The 18039-nt window shown below is 44.4% G+C and overlaps 1 long non-coding RNA gene and 1 pseudogene across 1 annotated transcript; one reads left to right on the plus strand and one right to left on the minus strand.

Moving 5' to 3' along the window:
• LOC131817402 (zinc finger protein 850-like) overlaps positions 1-18039 on the minus strand; it is a 75456-nt pseudogene that overhangs the window by 24657 nt on the left and 32760 nt on the right.
• Positions 469-3650, plus strand: LOC131817404 (uncharacterized). Its single transcript, XR_009348491.1, has 3 exons — positions 469-615; positions 1841-1978; positions 3140-3650. It is a non-coding gene; the product is annotated as an uncharacterized LOC131817404 (long non-coding RNA).

Consider the following 18039-nt stretch of genomic DNA (forward strand, 5'->3'; position numbering starts at 1 on the left):
CCTGATGCAGGACCCTGGGATCATGACCTGAGCTGAAGGCAGAGGCTTCACCCACTGAGCCACCCAAGCAACCTCAATATGAAAATTCTAATTCTTAGCATTCTCACTGAAAGTTGGGGCTATACTTTTTATTTTATTCATTCTAGAAAATATTGAGTGCTTTCTCAACTGTAAAATAGGAAAAGGTCTTACTACAGTTGTTCTGGTTCCTGAAAAGGAAGCCACTTAAAAACATCAAGTGGTGTTGTAGGCAGGCCCCTGGCCAGGGCGGCCTCCTCCATTAAAAGATGGCGCCTGGCTAGTTGCCAGGTTAGGATTGCCTCGTGAGACTAAGCAGAACACCCAAAGAGGAAGTAAACAGCATTGGTTGCTAGCGAAGTTGTTCATTTAGGTGCACAGCCTGATTCGCTCCCTCCTGTACCCTGCTCGCTGATTGGTCATGTAAGCATATATAAATGTGTAGACTTGCAGAAATAAGGAGAGAGAAGATGCATCCGAACCAGGGTTCTTGTCATCCTTGCGGGCTGAGGGCGATAAATGGCGCCGGCACCCGGGAACTAAAAAAAGGAATCTTGCAAGGTAATCCGCAGGAAAGCGGGGAGTAAAGATCCGCAGGTAAGCGGGGACAGTAGCCACGTTCAAAAGTGGGAATTCCGTGGTAAAGCGGGGAGTAAAAATAGAAAAACCTTGCAAGGGAGAAGTCCGCAGGTATGCGGGGTAAAACCACGACAAAGGTGGTGGGAAACTTGTACAAGACCGCAACAAGAAGCGGGGCGGCCATAGAGCCGGGATTAACTTGTACAAGTGCGCAATAAGAAGCGGGGCAGCCTTTGAGCCGGGATTTAGCAAGTCCGCAATAAGAAGTGGGGCGGCCTTAGAGCCGGAATTTAGCAGCGAGTCTTTAACGTCTGCGTCTGTTGTCTGTGTGTTCATAATGGGATCTGAAGTATCTAAAGTGCGGTTGGAAGGGTCTTTTTAGAAGACCTGCTGAAAGCCAATGGAACTCCACTAAAAGCAAAGACTGCTCGGGCCTTTTTGAATACAATGGAAAAGGCGGCTCCATGGTTCCTAGATGAAGGCTTGCTAAACATACCTCAATGGGACCACTTAGAGGAGGATTTGAAGAAACAGGATGCTTTAACTCTTCCGCCTCAAATTTAACATAACAAAAGCACAGGCATGGGACATAGTAGTCTCCTGCAGAAATTGCGTGATCTTACTATCTGCACCATCCTTCGGGGTTAATCCTAAGGGTTTGTTACCTAATCATATATGGCAAATGGATGTCACACATGTTTCAGAATTTGGAAAGTTAAGATATATTCATGTCTCTGTAGATACCTGCTCTGGAATAATTTTCGCCTCAGTGCATACGGGGGAAAAATCCAGAGATGTTATCGCCCATTGCCTACAGGCTTTTGCGGCATGGGGAAAGCCACGCCAATTAAAGACAGATAATGGTCCAGCCTATAGCCCACAACCCTTTAAAGCCTTCCTACAACAACCTGACATTGACTCGATACATGGAATACCCTATAACCCACAAGGACAAGGTGTTGTGGAGCGCGCGCATCTTACAATAAAAAATGGGCTTTATAAACAAAAAGGGGGAATAGGGGACACCTTCAGGTCCCCTAAAGATAAGCTCAACACCATTCTTTTTATTTTGAATTTTTTAATGTTGGACAAAACGGGTAAATCAGCTGCAGACAGACATGCAAGTGATGCTGCTGCTTCCCCTAAGCCTTTAGTACTTTGGAGAGACATCCTCACAGGAAAGTGGAATGGACCAGATCCAGTGTTAGTATGAAGTAGGGGGTCTGTATGTGTTTTTCCACAGGAAAAGGAGGCTCCAATTTGGATCCCAGAGTGGCTGGTGCGTGCAGCCTTGCCTCCAAACACCAGTCATGATGATGAAGATGCTGATGATAACTCTGGGGATGCTACACCTCCTGCGGCAGACTCAAGGCAGAGAGCTGTGAGCAGTGGTTAAAGCATGGCCATATCCTTTACCAGTGACTAACTCTTCTCTCATATTCCCTCCTCTCCCTTTGATGCATGGCAGGTCTGTAACTTGCTAGGAGCATGTACTGATATCTCAGCAGTGTCCATGTTAACAAGTGGACATATGGGGGGCCCTATTGGGACTGGGATGTATAGTACCCTTCTCAGCAATTTATGTAACTCCCATAGCCTATACTAATATGAGTGACTTACAGAATGTCTCCCAACAGCTGTCCCAATACTTGTGGGGGAATTAGTCCGCAGAATTCCAAAACTATACTCAGCACCTACTATTAGGCATAACAAGGATAAATAACACCAGAGGTGAGCTTGCAACCCTCCCAGAGATAATCAAAACATTGCAAGATGTGTTAACCTTTATGAAACAATGCGCTAGCATAATTGGTCTGATGATAATCCTCGTAGTGGGCTTGATTCTGCTAGTAAGGAAACTGCAAATTTGGAGGCAAAATCAACCTAGGCAACAGCAAGCCATGGTGCAGGCCTTGTTAGCCATCGAGGCTGGAACATCGCCCCAAGTGTGGCTAAGTATGCTGGATCGGTAGTCAACGACAGGTAAGATTGGTGGGGGAAATATACCAACCTAAGACACGATGTAGATCATTGATACCTGCCGTCTGATGACGGGTAAGGATATTCCCCGCCACTGACAACCTAAGACAGGCATGATCCCTGCCATAAAAGAAAAAAGGGGGAGATGTCGGAGGCAGGCCCCTGGCCAGGGCGGCCTCCGCCATTAAAAGATGGCGCCTGGCTAGTTGCCAGGTTAGGATTGCTTCGTGAGACTAAGCAGAACGCCCAAAGAGGAAGTAAACAGTATTGGTTGCTAGCAAAGTTGTTCGTTTAGGTGCACAGCCTGATTCGCTCCCTCCTGTGCCCTGCTCGCTGATTGGTCATGTAAGCGTATATAAATGTGTAGACTTGCGGAAATAAGGAGAGAGAAGATGCATCCGAACCAGGGTTCTTGTCGTCCTTGCGGGCCAAGGGCGATAAAGTGGAACAAATATCCAAATGGCTGCATCAATGTTTCAGCGAACTCCGGGATAAGCTAAGCAACTTTCTTTCCCTCTCTTAGGTAAACCTCCCCTCTTCTCATCTCATCCCCTCATTTCAGGAACCTGGTTCCACCCTGACAGCATGATCAACATGGCTGGCAGCACAGACACAATTCCTCTGGAAATCGGCCATTATCCAGCATCTCCCTACAGAATCTCAGCCCCTTACTCTAGGTGGGATGCAGTCTTCATGGCCCCAACCTACTGAGGCCTCCTTGGCTGGCAAAGCAATGAAGCTCCGGCTGCCCGTGATCCCCAACTCTGTCTGCATGTTCTGTATTGGGGCTTGTTAGGCACCCCCAAAAAAATGGTTCCATGATTAAAGGAGTGAGACTGATATAAAGCCAAGGTCAAGCAAAGCTTTATTCCATGCCAAGTATCAAGAATCAGACCGAACATTTGGGGACACACCTCTTAAAAGAGAGGGCAACCTTTCTCTGTTGCACATACTAGCTTTTAAGGGCAAAGGCCATGCGGTTGGGCCTGGCCCTGCAGAGGTGGCCAATGAAACTGTAACACAGAGAAAGCTGCACAGTCATGCTAGGTGACCAATTGAATGACCACTTACTCTAGCAGACATTGGAACCAGCCTATCACCTTGGTCAGAATTGGTGCCCAAAAGGGGCCCAAATGGCAGGGCCCATACTCCTTGGTAACTAGGAAGAAAGTACGCATCCCCCACTGATCGGATGTCTCCACCTGGCCTGACCCATTGTAGTATTTGAGCTTTGGTACCTGGGGCTGGTTTCCAGGACTTGTTTTTAAGTAAGTCCCCTGGGGGAAGGGGAGCAGGGACAGTTTAAGGGTTAAACAACAAGGTTATTGTTTAACCTTAATGGAAGCCTCTTGCTAAATAGGTCCTTACAGGCTGAAGTGTGGAGGTCAGTTAACACAACAGAATGAATGTGAGGAGAGGAAAATTTGTTTTCCTCACTCCATTCTCCATTCGTTGCTTTGCCGAATACTTAATTGAGGTAAGACAGATTCATGAGGAAAAAAAAAACTCTTAATTATGAGAGCCTGAAAGACATGAGGCTCAAACACAGGCAATGGAAGCTTGCATGCCACAGTGACTTAAAAAAGGAACGGAGGGATTTAGAATTGCAAACACGGGTCATAAACTCACAGGAGAATGGAAAGATGAAATTGACATCGAATAATGCTTTGCCCCTCCAGGTAGACAACTCTTGAGGATGTAAAAAGTTAATCTTTGGTGTCAGCAGTCTTTCAGATTGAGGTCCACCATCTAATCATTTCTTGGTATGTATCACAGACAAAGAGGGTAATTTATACCCTCCTATTTCCACATACTTGGTATTTTTGGCGCCTGCAGGAAGCAGGGAACAGAAAAGAACCCAGAAGAGCCCCAGGGCAGGAGTTGGGACTCCTTAGCTCCCTAGGTCAGCCATCTTGGAACACAGGTTTTCCTTATCACTACAAGACAGTTTTCTTCCTCACTTTAGGCATGTCCTACTGATTTACAAGGAAGAAGCTTTCTTATCGTATCTATAGCCTACCTATCTATAGCCTACCTTCCATTAACTCAGACACATGAACTCAGTTTCCTGAGGCCCTAACATCACCCTCTCCTCCACAAAATTGAGGGAGGCTGAGGCAGAAGGAAAGGTATATAAAATTAAATCCCTTCTAAACCTGAAACCAAACCACAAGGAGGTGTGATAGAATACAACAGTCCTCCAGGAAGCTGGCAAATGTCTTCATATCCTTAGCTCACTGGAGGGAAAAACAGCCTTTGCTTGACAATAACTAGGTCCCCATTCTCAAGAGTCTTCTTTCCCATATGACAGTCCTTCTGGACACCCCGTTTGTCCTCAACTCCCCAGCTCCCAATTATATAATCAGTGACACATCAGGAAAATGAGCAGCTCTTTCTGCCTAGGGGTCCTGTCCTAGTACTTTAAGAAACCACTGATTTATACCAAAGACATCTCAATAATTCTTTCTTGGTCATCAGCTCCAGATTCCACCCCACTGAACCTCACCTATATTCCAAAACTCCGTCAAGTTCCATGTTGCTTATTGGTGGATGGACAGAGTCATGGGAGCCTATAAGAACGTAGCAACCAGCACTTATCAGCACTTGCTAGATCCTTATCCTAACTATGCAGGCTGTAAGTCAGCCTTTTGGGCTAAAAGTGAATGTTTTGTTTCTATGTCTTATCTTTTCACCAAGTAACAATTTTCTGTCCTTAAGTTACTTTTTTGTAGCTCCAAGTTTTCTTTAGATTCCACTTCATTTGCACATAGTATTAGTTACAGCAGGAGAATTTCTATTCTCCACTTATATACAACACCCAGCAGTCATCACGGTGTACTACTTAACCCATCACCCATTGCATCCACCCCTCCCACCCACTCCCTATCCAACCACCCTTAGGTTGCTCTCGACAGTTAGAAGAGTCTGTTCTGTGAGGGCACCTGTGTGACTCAGTCATTGAGCATCTCCCCTCAGCTCAGGTCATTATCCCAGGGTCCTGGGATCAAGACCAACATTGGGATCCTTGCTAAGTGGAAAGACTACTGCTCCCTCTCCCCCTGCTTGCATTTCCTGACAAATAAAATCTTTTTAAGATTATATATATATATATATATATATATATATATATATATATTAATATTTTATTTATTTATTTGAGAGAGAGACAATGAGAGAGAGCATGAGCGAGGAGAAGGTCAGAGAGAGAAGCGGACTCCCCGTGGAGCTGGGAGCCCGATGTGGGACTCGATTCCGGAACTCTGGGATCATGACCTGAGTGGAAGGCAGTTGTCCAACCAACTGAGCCACCCAGGCGTCCCTAAGATTTTATTTATTTATCTGACAGAGAGACATCACAAGTAGGCAGGGAGGCAGGCAAAGAGAGAAGGAAAAAGCGAAATCCTTATTGAATATGGTGCTTTCAGTTTGCGGTGTAGAGAAATAAGGCATCTGACTGGGAAGATCTCACAGTAAGTAACATGACCTGTGATGAAACCAAAGAAATTTGTTACTTGAATTGTAACGTTATTTTGGTGAGGACTAGTCCTCTTCTGGTTATAAGTCACGGACTCTGAGAGGGTGTGTGATCCTGCTTCTGTTTGTGTGCCTGAAGTTGTTTTTTGGCCACCAATGGTAATCAGTGCTTCTGATCTGCACCCCAACTTGCAACACTTGGGCTGGACTGTTTCAGGCAGAAATGCTCACTGCCTCTCACTGCTGAACTGCTATTCTAACAAATCTATGCCATGGAAAGAGGTAGAGCCTAGAACTACACTTATTACCATGCTGAGGAAAGGGAGGAAGGTACCGCACAGCAGTGTATCAGCTTCCCTGAAGGATCACCCAACCACACTGGATCTGACCTTGACTAGGTGATCTACATAGGAAATCAGGGAGCAACCACAGCACATGCCTTGCTTATCTGGCCTATTTCACTGTCCAGATGGCTTCTTCATCTCAAACATCTATTCTACCATGTGACATTTTAAAGCTGCCCACATGACTGCATCATCCAACAACCTCCTTCATCGTTGTCATGGATCTAGGCAGGGATAGTACAATAATCACTGACATCCAACAGTACTAGTCTTCAGGAAGACACAGGAGGTCGATCAAATCAATAAAATAAAAGAGGACTTCCCTACTCCTGAGAAACCCACATTTTCCATTTCTTTTCCCCATTACATGTATTCATCAGATGACACCAGCAAGAGCTGCCTGTGCCTTTGCAGTGACTAAAGGGAGCCAACTCTGGCTCTCTCCCTACACAGGAAAGAGTTCCTCACATTTCCTTTCAATAGGTCTTGTCTTTCTCTCGAAGGACGGTGCCTTCCTCAAGTTTTACTTAGATTCACATCCCACATCATTCATGTTGGAACTAATACCCATTGGCTTTCCATCTGTCTAATCTCAATGAAGCATTTTCTGAGGACACTCTTTCCATAGCACAGGCAAGAAAGAATGGTTGTGGTGCCTATGTAGCTGGAAAGAAAAATGAGGGCGAATACAACTGGAGATCGGGAAATAACTTCTACATCTAGGGAGTCACTAGGGAAGCTCAGGACAATTCTCCTCTACACGCTAATTCTTCATCTTATATTTTTTGTCTCTTCCCTGGGCTACCACATGATTCCTATTGGGATAGATTTCTGTTTCTTATGGGGTATCTATGACACACATAACATGGTCATATGCACATGTGTACCTCATAGACACATCAAAATACCACTCAGTGTAGGACATGGGGCACATGCTTTCATTTGGGGCCATGGTGCAGTGCTAGAGAGTCCCAAGTCTAAGTCCAGAATATGCCATCCTGACTAAAACAGATTTAGGGAAGGCCTGGGGGAGGGGGAGTGTTCTCTATGGGTTATGGGAGGGAAGGCATTGCAAGAAATAGAGATGGGGGCGCCTGGGTGATTCAGTGGGTTAAAACCTCTGCCTTCAGCTCAGGTCATGATCCCAGGGTCCTGGAATGGAGCCCTGCATCAGGCTCTCTGCTCAGCAGGGAGCCTGCTTCCCCCACTCTCTCTGCCTGCCTCTTTGCCTACTTGTGATCTCTTTGTGTGTGTCAAATAAATAAAATCTTTTTTTAAAAAAAGAAAAAAGAAAATCATTTTGAAAGGTCCCTTATTCCTCACCTCTCCCCAAACCATAGTGTAAAACCAGCCACCCCTATGAACCTGGTGGCAGCAACTCTTTCTGCCCTCCTCCTCTCCCCATGCTTTAATAAAACAACATTTGGCACCAAATACGACTCAAGAATTTTTTTTTTTTTTTGGTCATCAGCTCCAGACCCCACACCACTGAAGCTCACCTATATTCCAAAACTACAGCAGACAGAGCCAGAGCAGGGGAGGGTATTGAACATGGCACTGAGTAGACAGAAAGTTCCCACAATGCACTGCAGCAGCTTCCCTGAATGGTCCCCCATCTACAGTGGCTCAAATCTTGATTGGGCTTTTATCCCTGGGAGAGCAGTGCTTGAGTTCAACCACGCACACACTTTGGTGATCCTGCCTACCCCAGTGTCCAGAAGGCTCCTTCACCGCCAACAGCTACTCTACCATGTGACTTTTGGAAGCTATCACCACATGATTGCATCACCAATACCCCTCTTTATCCTGAATTAGGTTTGGGCGATCGCGGTAAATATGATCCGACAGCATCTGATCATCAGTAACAAATAGGAATTCAGTTAAATAATGAAGATAAAGTAGGACTTCCCTACTCCTCAGAAACCCACCACATTTGCCAATTCCTTTCTCCCATTACATGTATTGATCAGATGACATCACCAAGAGCTGTCTGTGCCTTTGCAGCGACTGAAGAGAGCTACCTCCGGATCCCTCCTCACAGTAGAAACAATTTTTTAACACTTTCTTTTAATAGGGCTTATGCTTCTCTCTAAGGATGGTGATTTCATCAAGTTCTACATAGATTCACATGCCACATCCCAGTGTTTAATGTCTGAATTAATACCGATTGGCCTTCCAACTCTCTAATATCAAGTGTTTAGTGAAGACACTCCTGCACAACCCAGGCAAAGAAAAAAAAAAAAAATGCTTGTGATGCCTATTAGATGGAAAAAAAAATTAGCCAAAATATAACTGTAAATCTGGAAATAACTAGGAAATAAAACAAATAGAATTTATTTTTCTAAATCCACGGGGTGCATTCTTTAAATTGAGACTGTTACGGTCAATTTAATGTTAAAACCTATTTAACTATTAGGGCCTGCTGAGCCAGAGCAACTCCATATTGCCCAGGTAGCCATATTGTTCTTTACATCCACGGACTTCATTCCGGGAATAAACGCCCCAGTAGTTCCTGGTATGGTTCTGGGTATCGATTCTGGGAGCAAACACCTTAACAATAGAAGACATGTACTTTGGATTGTCGGTTATGCCCTATAAAACCAGCCTGTGAGATCAGGAGAGGGTCGTTGTCTTCGGAGTCGGCCCTGGCCGGTCATTCTGACTTCTAATGCTTGGCATAGAATAAGGCTTTGCATAACTTTCATTTTGTCTCAGGCTCATTCCTTTGATAACTGGCTCAACATTCCAGGGGCTCATCCACGACCGAAGGCATCAGAATTTCTGGGAAAAGCCTCCAGAGGTAAGATCTTGAGATTTTATCCTGCAGGATCTGTTCTGTCTGGTTGCAGAGCTCCAGGGTATAGCCCACCAGGGACAAGCTGGACACAGCATTGCTCCCGGGGCTGCAGTGGATGTGGGGATGCCCCATCCCTCCACTGGGATATTGCCAGGGGGTTTGGATCCCCCTAGGCTGTCAGGGGATCTGCCTGGGGGTTCAAGTCCCCCTAGGTGGTCAGGGGACCAAGAAAATCCTCACCAGCGGCAGGCTGTATTTTTGAGTTGCGATTAAGTCTTGCACATCCTTAGACTTGATATCTGGTTGAGGAAGGGCTGCTGGGTCTGGTCTGCAGTTGTCTGATCCTGTCTTTTTGTTGTCTGTTGTGTTGTTTGTTGTATTTGAAGAAATGGGGCAAGCGGAGAATAAGGGACCTATGACACCCCTAAGTCTTGTTCTCCAGCATTTCAAGAATTCTCAAGGTGAAACCACCCAGTTGGGTGACAAAGTTTACCCAGGAAAACTCTCTAAAACTAGGAATCCAAGGGGCACCTGGGTGGCTCAGTGGATTAAGCCGATGCCTTCGGCTCAGGTCATGATCCCAGGGTCCTGGGATTGAGCCCCACATCGGGCTCTCTGCTCAGCCTCGAGCCTGCTTCCTTCTCTCTCTCTCTGCCTGCCTCTCTGCCTGCTTGTGATCTCTCTCTGTCAAACAAATAAAATCTTCTTAAAAAATAAATAAATAAACAAACAAACAAACAAACAAATAAATAAATAAAACTAGGAATCCTTTCTATGCCTTCTGGCAGCAATCCCCCTTCTGTTTCTGCACTGACTTGGGTGCAGCCTGCATAACTGCCTCTAGGCCGTCCTCGGTGCTTCCTGCACCATGGCTCCTTTCCCTCTTCAAGGAGCAAGAAGAGCACCCCCTGGACCTAACACCCCCCTTTCCAGATCTTCCCATCCATGTCTCAGGTAAACATTCAAAGTGGAGTGGGTCCAGGTGAAACGTAAATCAGTATTTGAACTAAGTTAAATGTGTTGGTTTAATTAAGATAGACATGTCTTTAAAGTTACAGCAGTAAATGTGAAACTTCAATCAAAGTTTACTGAAGGTCCAATAAATTCATGCTATTTGTTAAAATATGTTAGCAAAGAAATAACTGAATTGATGGTTAATTGTCTGTCTCAAAGTTTTAATGGGTAATTGTTAAAGTAACTTTCAAAATATTTGGTAACCTGAAACTTGAACGTTTTGGTTGGATGACAAATGGAATTAAATTATGGACATCTAGGTCTTAACCAAATGAGACAAAATGCTAAAGCACTGAGTACTTGATGTAGGTTTATGCTTTTGACTTCTTACTTCTTATGCAATTCTACTGTAACTGTTCACAATCGGTTAATACTTAACCATCACGAGAGACTGAAGTGTTTCTAAGAATATAAAATTCTGCTAACTGTAACTAAGACTGATAGAAGTATGGGAAATAACCATACATATAAAAAAGTAGGAGATACATAAGAAAGATAAGGAATGGGAATACCTTTTATTAAGGAAAAAGGTTATTTTTTCCTAAATGAGATGGTTGTTTGAAAGGAAATGGCTTGGGACAAAACCTGGATACAAAAGAAGTTGTAAAATGTTTGTGAAGAGAAATTTTCAGAAAAAAAAAAAATTAGGTATGATCAGGACAGACCACCAAAAGAAATATACCGTAAGGTTTTTATTAAAGGTTTTAATGTTGTCTGAAAAACCAGAGGAAAGACAGTTAACTGATAGTAAGTTTAAAAAAACTGTACACACACAAAAAAAGAGGGCCTAAGAGAATAAATAGTTTTATATTAAAGTATGAAAAACAGACTAAAAAAATAGTTAAAGTTTTGGCATTACATGAGGTGGGAAGGATACAGAAAAAAAAAAGTCAGTGGGAAAGAAAAAGGCAGGTAGCAGATGGTCAATGGAAAGAAAAGCCTAAACACAGAGAAAGCAGGAGGGAAGGCTTAGATTCAGATCAGTGTGCTTACTGCAAGGAAAAAGGACACTGGGCCAGAGAGTGCCCTAAGAAGAAAATGGCAATGCTGGCCACCAAAGACTGAAGGGGATGTGGTTTGGGGCCCCTCCCCAAACCTTGGGTCAAAATTGAGGTGGAGGGGAAATCAATTGATTTTTTGGTGGACACGGGAGCCCAATTTTCATCATTACTAAAGTCTATGGGAAAACTATCTGGAGAGGAAGTCTGAGTACAAGGGGTAAATGGCACAGAAAGACAGAAATGAACAACAGAAAGAACTTTAAATTTGGCCTCGGGAGTAGCCAAACATCGATTCTTGGTCCTCCCTAATGCCCAGTATAACCTTATGGGAAGAGATCTCCTCCACAAACTACGGGCTGGCATTCAGTTCTTGGAAGGAGACATGACTGTGACTTTGGGACAACCCACTGTGCAGATGCTTGTGGCAGCAGTAGATGAACATCTCCTTTACAAGCCAGTCTCAAAACCAGAGGAGATAAGGGAGGAAAGCCTTCTCCAAACCCTACAGGTCAAACTTCCCAAAATCTGGGCAGAAGGGAGGCCTCCTGGCCTGGCCAAGGGATGGCCTCCAGTAGTGGTACAGTTAAAAGTAACAGCTATGGCCATTCAAGTCCGGCAGTACTCCCTCTCCTGGGAAGCATAGTAATGGATCAGAAAACATATTAATCGCCTCCATGGAGAGACATCCCCTCTCCATGGAACACACCTTTCTGCCCATCAAAAAGGCTGAAACTGGGGAGTACCAACCCTTTCAGGACTTGTGGGAAGTTAACAAATGGGTTGAAGATATCCACCCAACGGTGCCCAACCCCTATACCCTACTCTCCCTCCTAGGCCCCAAAAGAACTGTGTATACCATCTTAGATCTCAAGGATGCATTTTTCTGCATACCTTTGGCAAGGGAGTCTCAACCCCTCTTTGCTTTTGAGTGGTCTGACCCACAGGAAGGGTTCCAAGGCCAGCTCACCTGGACAAGACTTCCCCAAGGATTCAAAAATTCACCCACCATCTTCGACAAGACCCTACATGAGGATTTGCATGAGTACAGAATCACCAAAATGGGAGTCACTCTGTTACAGTATGTTGGTGACTTGATAATAATAGCCGCTGAGGACTGTGAGTCTTGCTTGGGGGGGGGGGCGCGGGCCCACGGGCAAAAACTCTCTTACAGACTGCAGGAAAAAGGGTATTGGGTGTCAACAAAGAAAGCACAGCTTTGTCAGAGCCATGCCACTTATTTAGGCTTTGATCTCCATGAGGAAGTGCCTTCACTGAGTCCAGGAAACAGGTGATCACCGGATACCCTTGCCCTACCATGCCCCAACAAGTGAGGGAGTTTCTTGGGACAGTGGGCTACTGCAGACTGTGGATACCGCGGTTCGCAGAGATTGCCCAAACCCTCTACGAATTGATTAAGGGAAAACTCACTATGGTAGAGTGGACCACTGAGGCAGAAGGAGCATTTCAAAAATTACAAACAGCCTTATTGAGTGCCCCAGCACTGGCCATCTCAGATGTAACCAAGCCCTTCCACTTTATGTAGATGATAAGGCAGGGGTGGCCAAAGGGTTTTGACTCAGACTCTGGGGCCTTGGTAAAGGCCAGTAGCCTTTCTTAGCAAAAAAACTAGATCCAGTAGTGGCTGGGTTCCCCCCTTGACTCCACATAATTACTTGCCATGCAAGTAAATTAACTTTGGGTCAAAATCTCATCTTGACCACTACTCACACTGTCGAAGGCCTCCTCTGGACCCCACCAGACTGGTGGATGACAAACACCCGAGTGACAGGGTATCAAGCCCTCCTCCTCAATGAACCGAAAGTGATTTTCAGGCCCCCAGCAGTGCTAAATCCAGCCACATTATTGCCAGAAAAGCTAACTGACCACCCATTCAACTGCAGGGAAGTCCTAACCCAGATCACAGGAATAAGGCCTGACCTTAGAGACACTCCCCTCCTGGATGCAAGATGACTCTGTTCACAGATGGGAGTAGCTACATGACCAATGGAAAGAGGTATGCAGGGGCTGCAGTGGTTTCTCCTGAACAGGAGCTCTGGAAGGCAGCCCTGCCACACAGAACCTCATTGCAAAAAGTGGAGCTGATTGCACTCACTAAGGTACTGCAGATGGCCAAGGGTAAGACCACCAACATCTATACGGACAGCAGGTACACCTTTGCTAATCTCCATATACATGGGGCTATTTATAAAGAAAGGAGCCTATTAACAGCAGAAGGAATAGAAATTAAAAACAGAAAAGAAATATTGGCTCTCCTCCAGGCTATTTGGGACATGAAAGAGGTGGCCCTTATGCACTGCCCAGGGCACCAAAAGGGGACTAATCTGGTTTCAAAAAAAAAAAAAAAAAAAAAACAATTAGCAGATCGAACAGCAAAGCAAGCAGCCAGGGAAACAGCTCAAGAACTGGTTACACTCCTGGCTCCATCCCTACCAGAAAAAAAAAAAAAAAAAAAAAACCAAACAGATTATTCAGAGGAAAATTTAAAATATTTACAAAAATGGACTAAATTAGACTATGAAGGGGATTGGGCTAAGACTAAGGCAGAAAAGTTAATTCTTCCTCGAAGACTAGAGAAAAAAATTAGTAAGCCAAATACATCAGGGCACTCATTTAGGGACACAGAAGCTTAAGGAGCTCGTGGGTAAACAGTTCCAGGTTTCTAAATTGGGGCATATGGCTCAGGACATGGTTGATAGATGTGCTCAATGTCAGGCAGTAAATGCGGGAGGAACTCGGATGGGAAGAGGAAAAAGAGCAAGAGGAAGGGAACCAGGAATTTATTGGGAAGTAGATTTTACAGAGATGAAACAGGGAAAGTATGGACACAAGTATATGTTAGTTTTTGTGGATACATTTTCAGGGTGGTTAGACTTTTTCTGCCAAACATGAAACAGCAGGAATGTTAGCCAAAAAGCTACTAGAGGAAATAATTCCTAGGTTTCGGTTGCCTCTTGTGATTGGGACAGACAATGGCCCTGCATTTGTGAGTTCAGTCTCACAGGCATTGGCCAAGGCCATGGCACTTATTGGAAACTACACTGTGCCTACCGGCCCCAGAGCTCCAGACAAGTAGAGAGAATGAACTGGACTCTTAAAGAGACCTTACAAAGTTAATTCTGGAGACTGGCGATGGATGGGTAGATCTCCTTCCCATCGCCCACCTTAGGGCGCGATGTACATCCTACTTAAACAAGCTTACCCCATTTAAAATGATGTTCAGGAGACCTCCCTCCACTCTGCCTATGGGTACAAAATGTTGCCCTAACAGAAATGACTGATCAGTCTGTACTCCAGTCACTGCAGGCACTACAGTCTGTCTTAAAAAGAGCCCACGCACAGACCCGAGCTGTCTACACGGAGATGAAGATGAAAAAAACCCGCGTCCTTACCAACCCAGAGACTTGTTTTGGATACATAACCACCAAATGGAAAACTTGGAGCATTGCTGAAAGGGACCATTCACTGTCATCCTGACCACCTGCACAGCAGTAAAAGTATAAGGCATGAGGGCCTGGATGAGGGCCTGCATTCACACATGTCACGTCACAAGAACACCCCCCAGAAATGGGAGCCACTACCGGTGGACCCCAGTAACTGTGGACTAAAACTAAGACTCAAAAGGGTTTCATAACGTGGTCACTTTTAACCCTGTTCCTACTCAGCAGCGGGCAGAGGACACATCACTGGCCTAGAAACAGCTCAATAGAAAACCAGAAAAACAGCGGATGGAACAACACTCAAGGTTAACAACACCTCAGGTCAGCCTGTATTCACCCTCCAGAACTGGCTGAAGAGTCAAAGAATTGACTAATCTCCAAAAAAGGGGGGAATGTTAGTGCCAATTTAATGTTAAAACCTGTTTAATAACTATTAGGGCCTGCTGAGCCAGAGCAACTCCATATTGCCCAGGTAGCCATATTGTTCTTTACATCCACGGACTTCATTCCGGGAATAAATGCCCCAGTAGTTCCTGGTATGGTTCTGGGTATTGATTCCGGGAGTAAATGCCTTAACAATAGAAGCCATATACCTTCGGTCTGTGCTTATGCCCTATAAAACCAGCCTGTGAGATCAGGAGGGGGTCGCTCAATACACAGGCGGCCCTGGCCTATCAGTCTGACTTCTAATGCTTGGCATAGAATAAAGCTTCTTATAACGTTCACTTTGTCTCAGTCTCATCCCCTGGCCGGTCAGTCTAACTTCTAATGCTTGGCATAGAATAAGGCTGTGCATAACTTTCACTTTGTCTCAGTCTTGTTCCATTTATAATGGACTCCAAAAGAGATATTTGCACTCTACATGCTCATTTACTCATTTTATGTATTTTTGATATGCGACCTGGGCTACAGTGTCACTCCATTTAGGAGGTTTCTCCTACTTCCGGGGTCTCTATTAACCTATGCAGCATGGTCACATGGGCACCTGTGATTCAAACCAACACTCCCATCAATAAATGGAGAACATACCTTTATTATATGGGTCATGGTGGAGTGCTTCAGAGTCCTAGTTCAAGTCCACACTTGGCCATTTAAACTAAAGCCGGCTTAGGTAAGCTCTGTGGGCATCTTCTCTAGGAGACACAGGATGGGAAATGCTTGGGAAAAGGGACAGAGGATTGCCCACAGAGGTGGATCTGATCATCATGTCTGAAGTTACATTACATTGTGACTCTACAGAGTGTTGTCTAAGTGATAAGAGAACAGAAGGCAAGCTGAGGACGAAGCAGAAGCTGACACCCCATGAACTCCCACCCACCATGGGATATATGGGACATTCCTCAGGCACTCCTGGCTGCCCTAAAGGAGAAACAAATAGTTACCTTGTAGAGATCACAATCCTGCAAGACCTGAGTATTCCTCAGTTTACAAATGTCCTAGTGATTTACAAAGAAGAAGCTTTCTTTTATCTATAGCCGAACTTCCAGTGACCCAGAATTCAGAATCCTGATGCAGCCCAAGTCAGCACAAGGAGGAGAAAATGATACACTAGATAAACTAGGCGGGGAAATCACCTATCATTTCAATCTTAAGGTTACTGAGGGAATGGATTCATAGGAATATTATTCCCTTCTGTTACCAAATAGGTTACAGATAACACCAGTTGCGTACAGCTTTCAGTAAAATGAGATAGGGGCTGCTCGGGTGGCTCAGTCATTAAGCACCTGCCTTCAGCTCAGGTCATACTCCCTGTCCTGGGATCAAGCCCTGCATCAGGCTCCCTGCTCAGCGGGGAGCATCCTTCTCCCTCTCTTTCTCCCCCTGCTTGTGTTCCCTTTCTGTCAAATAAAATTTAAAAAAAAAAAAAAAAAAAGAGATAGGTTCACCTTGGTGGTAGGATAACACACCACTCATCACAAATTCATGTTAACATATTAAAAACCATTATGTTTAATTGAAGTACATTAAGTTCACACATAGACTATGTTATACATTTCAAATCCACTGTTACAGTTGTTCAAACTATGGAATACAAGCGTTAACCCCCATAGCTGATATCACGGTGTGGAAGTGACCTCCTTAAGTTCCAGTGCTACTGACAGTCACAACAGATGTCTATGACCAGCTATATGGCATAGTATGGAAAAGTTAGATAACCTCCTTCTGTTACCCAGCAGGATTTCTTCATTTCAATCACATCCACTCCTATTCTCTAAAGATCCCTATTACGAAGATACATCAGTAGTTAACTGGTGTGCCACTTTTTTTTCCTTAAAGAGCAATCAGGAGGGGCGCCTGGGTGGCTCAGTGGGTTTAGCCTCTGCCTTCAGCTCAGGTCATGATCCCAGGGTCCAGGGATCAAGCCCCGCATCGGGCTCTCTGCTCAGCAGGGAACCTGCTTCCTCCTCCTCTCTCTCTCTCTCTGCCTACTTGTGATCTCTGTCAAATAAGTAAATAAAATCTTAAAAAAAAATTAAAAAAGAGCAATCAGGAAAACCTTTTATGTCTAATATTCAGGAAGTTCTTTAGTTTTAGTAAATGGAGAAAAATATTGTTGTGAACACCTATTTCAAGGTAACTTACATCAATGCTATAACCCTAAGCAGTGTCTCCATTTAGATTTTCTTCGTTCATGTATTGTATTACACAGTTCTCATATTCCAAGGAAAATGTGGGATGCATTGAGTCCCCCCGAGTGCAGCAGAGCATCAAATGTCGTTGACGGAGCAAAAATCAGGCTCACGGATTCATGCACCAAGTACAAGTAAGTCAATCTCCAGAAGTGATTTGAGAATAAAGTACATTAATATTTGTTGGTCACAAACCTCAAAAAGGCTCAATATAACAAAAAGCACATCAAAACTATTGTACCCTTGTAAAAAAACCCCCACTGAATCTTTCCAACATAACAGCATTTGCATTTTCCAAGTGTTTAACTTGATCCTCTTACTTGGACTAACGAGTACTATCTGAATAGAGGGACTGATACACTCCTTTTACTTGGTATCTGTCACATTTATTGACATTAGATGTTCAATCAGAGAGTTTTCTAATTATTTGTATGATTCAATTTCCCTTCTTTAGCACATTGTTTGCGAACGTGTATATTAAAATGAGGGTCTTTCCACAATCATCATGTTTCTAGGGTTTGAACATAGTGTGCATATTGGGACATAGACTGAATTCCAGTTAAAGGTTTCACCACATTCATCACATTTTACCATGTTGCTCCCATATGAGAACTACGATGTTGTGAGTCAGGGAGAGAGAGGGTGGACTTCTTTAGATGTGTATAGTTATTCTCCAGTTACACTGGATGCAAGATCTGTGATGTAAGGGTTTTACAGTCCTTGCTCCTAGACTTTAAATTTTTA

The sequence above is a fragment of the Mustela lutreola genome, chromosome 16 (assembly GCF_030435805.1).
Source record: "Mustela lutreola isolate mMusLut2 chromosome 16, mMusLut2.pri, whole genome shotgun sequence".
NCBI classification, from domain to species: Eukaryota; Metazoa; Chordata; class Mammalia; order Carnivora; family Mustelidae; genus Mustela; species Mustela lutreola.